We start from the raw sequence: 13,029 nt of genomic DNA, 5'->3' as shown, positions 1-13,029 counted from the left end.
ACCTCCAATCTTCCTCAAACTTTGTATATTGACTCATCTATATGTTTTCAATGAATTTCAATCATACCTATTGAAAAATATCCTTTTTTGCTTAGATTTTTAACATCTTGTATATATATATTTTTGTATTTTATCACCTTATTTGCTACCTCATCCATGGAATCATTTACGTTTTGCATCTAATGTTGTTGATCACGCTAAAAAATATGTTAGGAGATCTTTAAGTGTAATTTTGGAGAGAAAGAACCTTATTTATTTGGGTTTTTAATTTTTATGTATATAACTAATGGCTATAGGTTGATAAGTTGAGACATATTTAGAACATTTATGTAAGATTCCCATAATAGATTTTATTGCTTGCATCAAGAAGTTGCATAATAATACAAAAGTTATGGAAGCAAAAAAGACTTTGTTAGGTCAATTACAAAAAGACTATTCTAGTACCAGGGAGTAGGAGTATTCATAGTTCGGTTTAGATCTATTTTTCCCTAAAAAGAAACCAAATCAAGCAATTCAGTTCTTCAAATATTGGATTCAAACCAAACCAATTAAATCGATTTTTTATCGATTCGGTTTTTGTCGATTTTTTAATTTTTTCGATTATTTATCGATTTTTTTGTTAAATATGAGATATACACTACCAAACACATATTTCGCCTACTACATTTTCAACATAACATTACCAAACCAATTGCTATTTGAGAAATCTATCATTTACCAAGATGTATTGATGATAATTGAATAAAATAGTGATAGATAATTTAATTACTCAATTAAAAATTGATTATTTTTAACAAAAATAAATTCTTGTACTTAGCAAAAGAAAACTATCATTCAAACTAGAATGTAAAAGCAAAGAATTAGATTATTATAATAGCAAAGAACTAGACTAAAAATACAAACGACTAATTATACCATAAAATTTTAAAAACTTTGATTTTTCCGATTTTTATGAACACCTCTGCCAGAGAACTAACGCAACATTGTTAGCCGGTAAAGTGCATAATGGCACAAACTCTTATTTTAGGATGTTATCGGACCAGAACTTTCTATACTCGATGATCATCAATATTACGGTCATCTAACAACTGAACGAGCCCATTCTGATTTTCAAATTTTTGAAATTCTGATGCCAAAGTCTGAACAAACTCAGTCCCGTCGGCAACCTCACACGGAAGAGCCCTGTTTAATAAGGCCGAACAGGTCTATGAAGCAAAGCCTGCTGCTTTATGTAATCGTAAAGCTCAGAACCTTCTCTTCGACAAAAATTAGGGAAGCGAGGAATATTCCATGATCCACATGTTACCAAACAAGGCGGTTAGATCTCTCAACAAGTCCAAAAATAGGTAATACAAGATAACCTTCCTACTCAATGAAACCAGAAAATGTTTATCCAAGTGGCACACTCATAATCACGACTCATGAGCCACACCAGATTCAGTAACACATTATTGAATCAATTTCACTAATTAAGACATACGGCATGTTGAAACAAAAAATGTAAAAAAAAGTCATGACAAATCCTTGCCCCAAAAGTTGTTAAAAAGATTCTACCCGCACATCCTTTTTCAAGGAGAAAGAAACAGCAAAATGCTGCAAAGGCAAAGATGAATAATTTCAAACATCTGCCAATTAATAGGGCATCAGAAACTCGGTTCTTGCATCACCCATGATGTCTAGAAGGGGAATCCGAGTAACTCATCATCTGCTTTCTACGTCAGCAAAAAAGAAAATTCTGAAAAAATGAAGAAGACATATATAGCACCAGTTTGAAAATGATGGGAATGCAAAGACTCAATAAATGATGGTGCATCAGAGAGGAATGATGCAAAGGCAAAGATTAAAATTTACAAACAATGAATAGTGCATCAGAAACTCGGTTTTTGCATCACCCATAATGTCTAGAAGGGGAATCCGAGTAAGTCTATCATCTGCTTTCTAAGTAAAGGCAAAGACTGAAAAGGTGACCGAAGAAATATGGCACCAGTTTAAAGAAAACCATCAGAAAGGAATGATGCAACGACAAAGATTAAAAGATTCAAACATCCTGTCAACAAATAATGGATCAGGGAAAAAATGATGCAAAGACAAAGATTAAAAATTTCAACATCACATCAATGAATAGTGCATCAGAAACTCGATTTTTGCATCACCCATGCTGTCTAGAAGGGGAATCCGAGTAACTCATCATTTGCTTTCTAAGAGAAATTTTGAAACACCGACAGAGAAATACAACACCATCTTGGAAATGAAAGAATGTAAACACTCAATACCTGAGGAGAAAAATCAATTTTCAGAAGACAATCTTTTTAAAAAACTAGTTAACTCCTTGCTAAAATGTCAGCACCACAACCATCCAATAGAAATACCAGCTTGAAAATGAAGTAATATACAAGGAAACAAACATTCAAAAATTCAGTAAAATTTCACAAACTAGTTCAACTCTTTGTAAAAAAATCAGCACTGTATGGAGTAATATCCAACAGACTACAGTTTAACTGAAAAAGACAGCTAAAACTGTCCAACACTACAAAGCACTAAACTTGAAAATGTGAAATGGAAAAAAAAACAGAAAAGAAAAAGATATGACTACTGAAAAGAAAAAATTTCAAAAAGACACAAATAACCAAGTTAAAAAATAGAAGCCATAAGGTATTGATTGTTTTAACACAAGACCAAACAAGTGAAAAGAAATCAAGCAGACAATGTTGGAGATCCAAATCTCAAAAATGAACCAAATAAGGCCGAGCAACATCAGAAAATATTACGTCCAAGCATTTTGTATTTTGCTAGGTGTCGAGCATCTTCAATAATGGGAATAACATTAGTGCGTTTCTTTGCCATGTCCACCAAATCCCTTCCACTTTCTAGAGCAGGAGACAGACGACTAAATAACACCACAACACAATATCAGAATCAACACTAAATTACAATAGGTTGTATTAAAAAAGAAAATGAATAATGTACAGAGCAAATAGAAAATGATATGTATAATGTACCAAATCATTATAAATATGATTCGAGCCAAAAACTGCTGCTAAGCACTAAATCAGCCTGTAAGATTTTACAGAGCAAATAGAAACTTAAATAAAGAATTATACCTCTAGCAACCACAGATATAGCAAAGTATGTAAACTTAAAGGAAGTATAATGGAGGAGAGAAGCGTCCTAAGAACTTTAAGAATCTTGAGGGGCTTTATAATATTTCTAATATAGGGTTTAGGGTTTTGTGAGTTAAATGAGGGAAGTCATCGGATTAATGGGCCTTTCAACATAGCGGATCCACGTAGAATTGGTGGAAATGACAACATGTGGCCAATTTTAAGCATGCTGTTTAAAATATATTCACAGTATTTAATGTAATTAAAGATTAGTTAATTTTGCTCAAATTTCAGGACACAACATCCTAAAGTTTAAACCTCAAAATTTAAACTTCAAGGCATCGTGTCCTAAAGTTCAAAAATTATATTCTGAAGTTCGAATCTTATGTTCTGAATTTTAAATTAGTGGTTCAAAAATTCAGGACACTTTGTCCTAAATTTCAAATTAGCAGCTCGAAAATTCAGGATACTAAGTCTTGAATTTCCAAATTTAGGATACTTAGTCCTGAATTTTGGATAATTTGACTAATCTTTAAATACATTATAAACTGTAAATATATTTTAAATAGCGACCTTAAAATTAACTATTGGTGCACTTCGCCCTGTAGAATTGCCACGAGGTAGGCCTTGTAACATCTCTATTTAAGATATATTCAGTTCTTATAAAATATTTAAAGTTTAGACAGTGTTGAAAAATGACAGATTGAACCTCAAACTGCTACTACTTCGGGTGTGTTTGGTATAACGGAAAATATTTTTCGTGGAAAATATTCTTCAAGAAAATATTTTCTTGAAAAATAAGTAGTAATCTTATTCATTTTTCGGTGTTTGGTACGCAAATTAAGGAAAATAACTTCTCAAGAGTATTCATAAATAATTTAGATACAATAAACATGAAGTCATAAACTTTCGAACAACAACCTTTCGAACCCACAAATTTTATAAACTTCTGAACCGCTAAACTTTCGAAACCACGAAATTTCGAACCCGTAAACTTTATAATTTCTAAACCCCTAAACTTCCAAACACATAAACCTCTGAACTCATAACTTTGAAACTTGTAAAATTTCGAACCTGTAAACCGAAAAATAAAAAAAGTAAAACTGAAAATATATAAAAAATATTTTTTTTCGGGGGGAGGGGGGAGGAAGGGGTACAGAAAAACGAAAAAACATAAATTTGAAATTACAAAAAAAAAAAGTAAAAAAAAAAACTTTTTTTGTGCGGGGTAGGGGGAAGTGGGATAGGGTGGGGGAGGGGGTGGGTGGTGCAGAAAAATAAAAATAAAAATTTGAAAATTAAAAAAAAAAAACTTTTTTTTTATGCAGGGTGGGGGCAGTGGGGTGAGTGGTGCAGAAAACGAAAAAATATAAATTTGAAATTACATTTTTTTTTGCGGGGGAGAGGGGGGGTATGGTGTAGAGTGAGTGGTAACGGAAAAAGAAAATAAAATTTGAAAAAAAAATAAAGCCTTTTTGGAGAGAATGGGTGGGGTTAGGTGGGTGGGTGAGGGTGGTGAAGGTTGAGAAGGAGTTTTGAAAAATATTTTTCCTTCTCTTGATAAGGAAAACATTTTCCTCCATTCCTTCTCTTGATAAGGAAAACATTTTCTTCCAATTGGAGGAAAATGAGTTCATAAGGAAAATATTTTCTAAAATATTTAAGCCAACCAAACATAAAAAAATTAGAAAATAATTTTCGAAAAATATTTTCCTTCGTACCAAACACGCCCTTCATCTCCAAACTTTCTGATCTGAAGTTGGGCTCAATCACAACATAATTTCATACTCGAAAGTATGATGTTTTAAAAACCAAATTTCAAATTCATACCTTCAAATTCGAAGTTGGAAGTGTGAAGTTTGGTATTGACAAAGTCCAACTTGAATTTAAAAACTTCAAACCTACGGGTCTAAAATTGATTTTAAGCGGTTAACTTTTAAAAGCTTTATAACCTTCGATTATTCTTTAAATAAGGGTCCTAAATGAGATCCTTATAAAAAAAAAAGGTCCTAAATGAGATTTTTTTTTTCTGTAGATACAAAATTAGGATAATATTTACCCGTTTTTGCTAGATTTCATATTTACAAAACGTAACTAGAGTTTTTTTTATAAAATATATACAAAATTTGATCGAAATATATAAATATACAACTCCTATATAACTTTTTATTGTACAAAATTTGGTCAAAATATACAATTTGTATATAACTTTTGTTGCACAGAATCTAGCCAAACACATACAACTTGCATCCAGTTATGTTAGTTGTAAATCTTTTATATGTCATTCATATGCCCTACATACAAACTATATACAATTTATTTATGTCACCCTCTTTGAAATTTCAGTCTGAAATTTTAACCAAACTCAACTCGAATCTTCACCAAACTACCTCAAAATTAAAATATAAACTCCAATATATTTAACTTTAAAATTCGCCAAATGGGCTAAGCAATTGAATTTATAAGACTGGGCCACAAACAATTATGGTTAAACTAAAATTATTAACCCTTAGTAATAAAGAACAAGATAATGATAATAACAATATAAATAGATTTACGAAAGCAATAAAGAAAAAGGGAAAGTGATTTTTGTTGATTAATTCGAGCTCTTCAACTGCTAGTAGGCAGAGGCAGATCCAGGATTTGAAGTTTATGAGTTCCTATTATAATCTCAAATTAATATACAATAATAATTGAGTTCACAATTATATATTTATAGATATTTAATGGATTTTTAAATAAAAATACAGGGTCTCCGCAAAAGTTACTGGGTTCCCGAGAACCCAGTAACTATACTCTACCTCCGCCACTGCCACTGCTAGTAGATAATAAGAAATGAGTAAAAAATTCAAAAATAATGTTTTACTCGAAAAACAAATAGAGTTAAATTTGTACGTAGTTCTAAGGATATGTGGTATAACTTAATACAAACCGTAAGGATAAATAGAAATATCAAATATGGATTGCAAAGAGTACAAAGTAAATACGGTTGTAAAGAAGATGATTTTTTGGAATGAACAGGTTGAACCGATTTATAAAGCTTACTTAGAAGAATAACTCTTCTCTATATGAGAATATGATGCTTGAATTACAATGTAAAATAACTCCCCGTACAAAAATAATAACCATCCCCTTTATAGTGAGGCACCTTACTTTAGATATAATTAAAAATACATAGTGGGAGACCCATGATAAATCAGCTTTTTCATAATTCATGCCAGGATTCCCTCCTCTAGTGGGATTGCAACTGCTATTATCTGTAAGCTCAATATGATTTTTCAACGGCTCGATCGGATTATAAGCTAACGTTTACATTGGGTTCGACCGTGACGTTCGTGCTAGCTGTCCCGTCGATTTAGTCTTTTAAGGCATTTAATGCTTGTCAGGCGGTGGTCGGCCATCGCCGATACTGAACCGCCATTGCTTTAATCTATAAATAGCCCTCCCTTTTATCATTTACCACTTTTACATTTTCAATCTTCCAAATAACCTATGTTCTTTTTCGTTCTCTCTAGTTTGTTCGCAAATCTATGATTCTTATTTGCAAGATTTTTCTTCTAAACCACCACATCTTTGTTACCCTTTTCAAATCCAAAATGGTGAAGACACCAAAAATCGTCCCCCAAAAAGATAAAGCTTCTTCTTCCCAATCCGCCGCCGACAAAACACCGGTGGATCCACGGCCTAAGGAATGCGTTCTGGCGGCGTGTGTTCTTACCTCCGATTTCAAACTCGATAAAGGTTCACCGGTACCTGGCCGATGTGAGCCCGTATCAAGATATATTTGTTCGATAACCCGAGAGCACATCAAGCGAATAAAAAAAGATTATAACTGGGAGAACAAAGAAGTGGTAGTACCGTCTCCCGAAGAGGATATTACTACTCACGTGAGAGGGTTTTTAAACGTGTATACTTACCCTTTCACGTTAGGTCCTCTCGACCCCGTTATCATAGATTTTTGTCGCAAATACCTAATAACCCTAGGCCAGATACATCCTTCCTTTTGGCGGATCGTTATTTTGATCCGATATTTTGTGAGTAAAATCGAGGGGATGCCTTTCACCCTCGATCACCTTGTCCGATTATACCGTCCTCACCTTTTTCGAGGAGGGTTAATAAAACTCCAACGTCGAGCTACCAAGGCTCTATTCTCGAGTATAGACGAGGATAAAGATCGAGACTGGATGGGCAGATTCATTCGAGTAAGGACTTCGGACCTGATTCCGATCGAAAAGATGCCTTTTTCCGAGGAGAGGAACATGAAGCGTAAGTGTAATTCTGTTGTTATCTCCTACTATTCTATCCTTTTATTTCCTTCTACAATATTCTCCTTTCATGATGCAGTGGTTCCCTGGATGCCCGGCTCAGTGCCCGATCTCAAGAACTGGGTACGTGATCTGGTTTCGACCTCCTCCTATGCCGAGCGCTCATGGCGCGACTTGTTAAAGGGCCGATGGGAGCCAAAAATCACGGTAAGCACCTTTTTCGTATCTTTTGATAAAAATGCTTTTCACAGACTTTAATAAAAAAATTTCATGTGTAGGTATGGGCAAAGATGCGGTTTTGAGGCCCTCATCCATCGAGGAAGAGGCTTCGGTCTCTGTCCCAAAGCCGATAAAAGATAACAAGAGGAAAAAAGCCCCCGTCCTCGAAGATCAGAAACCGAAGAAAAGGACAGCTCGTAAGCCGAATAAGAATACCATTCCTTTGACCGTTGAATCAGTTCTGCGTATGAGGGATGAAGAAGAAGAAGAAGAAGAAGAAGAAGAAGAAGAGAATGATGGGTCTGCGCTGGCGGCCCGAACGAAGAAGACCACCGACGTTCCACAAGCAGCTGGATTGATGGTGGTTCATAAGGCTCCGCCTCGAACTGAGGATATATCGGAGAAAGATTCGGGCGGAGTCCCCGAGTTGTTGGAGATTGAAGACGCTTCCCATCGAAGCCAACGGATGGGGGATATGTCTGAAGGGACTCTTCTTGAATCTTTTCGAAACGAAGAGAATGCCCCAGGTGATTCACTTGGGGCAGTAGCAATCGAAGACTCGCCCACCTTTCCTGCTTTTTCCGCTGGGGTGATTCGGGAGGCCCAAGCTTTGGGGGACCTCTAATTATATAGGCCTCATGATAGAGAGGATCCTTTTCGTGACCTGTTTATTGGTGTCGAGGACACTACCGGTACGAGTGACGGATCAGATCTTTTTCACGGAGTGCAAAGACTTTGAATCAAGTAAGCCTTAAATTATATGGCGTTACCTTTAAGTTTGCTTTTCTTTTCTAACTTCGTTTCTTCTTTCTTTGCATGTAGCGACAGTTCATCGAGAATCATCCGAGCTGCATCGATATGAGGCCGAGCTTCAACGGGTTACAGAGGAGAGGAACTCCCTAAAACTCCTTTTAGGCTTGGGGGGGGGGAATAAAAGACCTACAAGATGAGTTGGCCAAGGCTCACCAAGATCAGATTGATCTGTCCGAGCCGGTAATAATACTTTTAAAAGTCTATGGGCTCGATACCGGAATGATGGCTAATTTTTTGATCTCACAGCTGCAGCAGAAAAATGAGATGATCGAAAAACTCCATGAAGAAGTCAATGTGATGAAAGCGGAGTCTTTGGAGTGAAAAGAAGGAATGGACCGCTTTGCTACAGAGAAAGAAACTGCTCGAGCTCAATTGTTATCGGCCGAAAACCAACTCCAAAAAATGAAGGAGAAAAGCTTGGTCCAAACGAGAAGAATAGAGGAGCTCGAGGCTCGGTTGGCCTCTGAACTTGCAAAGGCCGAATCTGAAGGGGAGTTGTTTTTGTGCAGTCATTCGAACAAGTGCTGCTTCTCATTTTGCATCTAATAATTCAAGGCTAGTGTTCATTGCCTCATGGTTTGATTCCACCGATGCATGTCAAAACCTTGCGCTGTGTTCTCTGACTTCGACTGGAATTAAGGCTTCGGAGCCATACACTAAAGAAAACGGAGTTGCTCATGTACTGGACTTCGATGTTGTTCGATATGCCCATAGGACTTCGGGCAGAATTTCTCTCCATTTCCCTTTGGCTTCATTCAACCTTTTCTTCAAGTTTTGGATGATAGTCTTGTTTGTTGATTCGGCTTGTCCGTTCCCACTGGGGTGATACGGTGTCGACAATATCCTTTTTATTTTATGATCTTCGAGAAATTTTGTTACTTTACTGCCGATAAATTGCTTACCATTATAGCATGTTATTTCTACGGGTATCCCAAATCGACACACGATGTGATCCCAGATGAAATCTATAACCTCTTTTTCTCTTACTTTCTCGAACGCCTGTGCTTCAACCCATTTAGAGAAATAGTCAGTCATAAATAAAATAAATTTAGCTTTACTTGGGGCCGATGGTAGGGGGCCGACGATATCCATCCCCCATTTCATAAATGGCCATGGGGATAGGACTGAATGAAGTTGTTCTTCGGGTTGATGGATCATTGGTGCAAACCTTTGACATTTATCGCATCTTTGAACAAACTCCTTAGTGCCCCTTTCCATGTTATCCCAGTAATATCCTGCTCTGATGATTTTGTGAATCAGTGATTCAGCGCCGGAGTGGTTCCCATAAGTGCCTTCATGGACCTCTCATAAAACATAATCGGTGTCTCCTGGTCCCAAGCATACTGCCAATGGTCCATCGAACGTCCTCATGTACAATGTTCCATCTTCAGCCAACGTGAATCGAGCAGTTTTGGTTCATTGGGCCCTTGACTTTTTAGGGTTCGATGGGAGTTTTTCGTTTCCCATATATTGAATATACTTATTTCTCCAATCCCAGGTTAAGCTTGTGGAGTTTATCTCGGCGTGCCCCTCCTCGATTATGGACCTCGAGAGTTGAACGACAGTCACCGAATCGATCTCATCTTCCATGACTGATGACCCCAAATTTGCGAGTGCATCAGCCTCACCGTTTTGTTCTCGAGGCACATGCTGCAAAGTCCATTCCTTAAAACGGTGCAAAGTTACCTGTAACTTGTCCAAATACCTCTGCATTCTGCCTTCTCGAACCTCGAAGGCTTTGTTTACTTAGTTTACTACCAGTAAAGAGTCACATTTAGCTTCAATCATTTCTGCTCCCAGGCTTTTTGCCAGCTCGAGACCTACAATCATGGCCTCGTACTCGGCCTCATTATTAGTTAACCTACAAGTTTTGATAGACTGTCTAATGATGCCACCCGTGGGGGGTTTCAACATGATGCCAAGCCCGAGCCCCTTCACATTCGAAGCACCATCTGTGAAGAGGGTCCAAACCCCCAATGATATACCCGATTTTAACAAGAGTTCTCTTTCAACTTCGGGTACGAGGGCTGGCGTAAAATCGGCCATGAAGTCTGCTAAAATTTGAGACTTGATGACCGTACTAGGTTGATATTTGATATTGTACCCGCTGAGCTCGACGGCCCATTTGGCCAATCGGCCCTATAGTTTGGGCTTGTGTAAAATATTACGATGTGGGTAAGTTGTCAACACACATATGGGATGACATTGAAAGTATGGTCTTAATTTCCTAGAAGCGCTTATCAGTGCGAGTGCTAATTTCTCTAAGTGTTGATATCTAGTCTCTGCTTCTCCTAAGGTCTGACTTACGTAATAAACAGGAAATTGTGTGCCTTGCTCTTCTTGAACTAGGACGCCACTTACTGCGATTTCCGATGCGGCCAAGTATAAGTAAAGTTTTTCATCTGTTTTCGGAGTGTGAAGCCGTGGTGGGCTCGACAAGTATTGCTTCAATTGTTCTAAAGCTTGTTGGCATTCCGAGGTCCAAATGAAGTCGTTCTTCTTTTTGAGTAGAGAGAAAAATCTGTGGCTTCGATTCGATGACCTCGAAATGAATCGGCCTAGGGAAGCTATCCGTTCGGTTAGCTTTTGCATTGCTTTCACACTATCCACTATGGTGATGTCTTCGATAGCCTTGATTTTATCGGGGTTGATCTTGATTTCCCGATTTGATACCATGAAGCCAAAAAAATTGCCCGAGCCAACTCAGAAAGCACATTTGGACCCCGAAAGCATTCTGTATTTTGCTAGGTGTCGAGCATCTTCAATAATGGAAATAACATTAGTGCGTTTCTTTGCCATGTCCACCAAATCCCTTCCACTTCTAGGGCAGAAGGAGACAGACGACTAAATAACACCACCAACAGGAGAATCAACACAGTATCAGAATCAACACTAAATTACAATAGGTTGTATTAAAAAAGAAAATGAATAATGTACAGAGCAAATAGAAAATGATATGTATAATGTACCAAATCATTATAAATATGATCCGAGCCAAAAATTGCTGCTAAGCACTAAATCAGTAAGATTTTACAGAGCAAATAGAAACTTAAATAAAGAATTATACCACTAGCAACCACAGATATAGCAAAGTATGTGAACTTTAGGCAAGTATAATGGAGGAGAGAATTGTCCTAAGAACTTTAAGAATCATGAGGGGCTTTATAATATTTCTAATATAGGGTTTAGGGTTTTGTGAGTTAAATGAGGGAAGTCATTGGATTAATGGTCCTTTCAACATAGCGGATCCATGTAGAATTGGTGGAAATGACATCAAGTAGCCACTTTTAAGCATGCTGTTTATAATATATTCACAGTATCCAATGTAATTAAAGATTAGTCAATTTCGCTCAAATTTCAGGACACAACATCCTAAAGTTTAAACCTCAAAATTTAAACTTCAAGGCATCATGTTCTAAAGTTCGAAAATTATATCCTAAAGTTCGAATCTTATGTCCTGAATTTTACACTAGTGGTTCAGAAATTCAGGAAACTTTATCCTGAATTTCAAATTAGCAGCTCGAAAATTCAGGACACTAAGTCTTGAATTTTTAAATTTAGGATACTTAATCCTGAATTTTGGATAATTTTACTAATCTTTAAATACATTGTAAACTGTTAATATATTTTAAATAGCGGCTTTAAAATTGATTATTGATGCACTTCGCCCTGTAGAATTGCCACGAGGTAGGCCTTGTAGCATCTCTATTTGAGATATATTCAGTTTTTATAAAATATTTAAAGTTTAGACAGTGTTGAAAAATGACATATTGAACCTCCAACTGCTACTACTTCGGGTGTGTTTGGTATAACGGAAAATATTTTTCGTGAAAAATATTTTCTAATTTTCTTGAAAAATAAGTAGTAATCTTATTCATTTTTCGGTGTTGGGTACGCAAATTAAGGAAAATAACTTCTCAAGAGTATTCATAAATAATTTAGATACAATAAACATGAAGTTATAAACTTTCGAACCAACAACCTTCGAACCCACAAATTTCATAAACTTCCGAACCGCTAAACTTTCGAAACCGCGAAATTTCGAACCCGTAAACTTTATAATTTCTAAACCCCTAAACTTTCAAATACATAAACTTCCGAACTCATAACGGAAAAATAGAAATTTGAAATTACATTTTTTTTGCGGGGAGGAGGGGGGGTATGGTGTAGAGTGAGTGGTAACGGAAAAAGAAAATAAAATTTTAAAAAAAATAAAGCCTTTTTGGAGAGAATAGGTGGGGTTAGGTGGGTGGGTGTGAGGGTGTGGGATTAGTGAGTGAGGGTGGGGAAGGTTGAGAAGAGTTTTGGAAAATGTTTTCCCTTCTCTTGATAAAGAAAACATTTTCTTCCATTCCTTCTCTTGATAAGAAAAGTATTTTCCTCCAAAATATTTAAGCCAACCTTCGATTATTCTTTAAATAAGGGTCCTAAATGAGATCCTTATAAAAAAGAAAAAGGGTCCTAAATGAGATTTTTTTTTTCTGTAGATACAAAATTAGGATAATATTTACCCGTTTTTGCTAGATTTCATATTTACAAAACGTAACTAGAGTTTTTTTTATAAAATATATACAAAATTTGATCGAAATATATAAACATACAACTTCTATATAACTTTTTATTGTACAAAA

General features: G+C 36.2%; 3 non-coding genes across 3 annotated transcripts; all 3 read right to left on the bottom strand.

Moving 5' to 3' along the window:
• Positions 1-1,639: 1,639 nt before the first annotated feature.
• On the bottom strand, positions 1,640-1,711 carry LOC117277807 (small nucleolar RNA snoR60). Its single transcript, XR_004508151.1, has one exon. It is a non-coding gene; the product is annotated as a small nucleolar RNA snoR60 (small nucleolar RNA).
• A 153-nt stretch (positions 1,712-1,864) lies between these two features.
• Positions 1,865-1,937, bottom strand: LOC117277808 (small nucleolar RNA snoR60). Its single transcript, XR_004508152.1, has one exon. It is a non-coding gene; the product is annotated as a small nucleolar RNA snoR60 (small nucleolar RNA).
• A 188-nt stretch (positions 1,938-2,125) lies between these two features.
• On the bottom strand, positions 2,126-2,197 carry LOC117277806 (small nucleolar RNA snoR60). Its single transcript, XR_004508150.1, has one exon. It is a non-coding gene; the product is annotated as a small nucleolar RNA snoR60 (small nucleolar RNA).
• Between the last annotated feature and the right edge of the window lie 10,832 nt (positions 2,198-13,029).

This window comes from Nicotiana tomentosiformis, chromosome 5, assembly GCF_000390325.3.
Source record: "Nicotiana tomentosiformis chromosome 5, ASM39032v3, whole genome shotgun sequence".
In the NCBI taxonomy this organism is placed as follows: Eukaryota; Viridiplantae; Streptophyta; class Magnoliopsida; order Solanales; family Solanaceae; genus Nicotiana; species Nicotiana tomentosiformis.
Note: the sequence above shows the minus strand (reverse complement) of the source record. Positions and strands in the feature narration are given on the sequence as shown.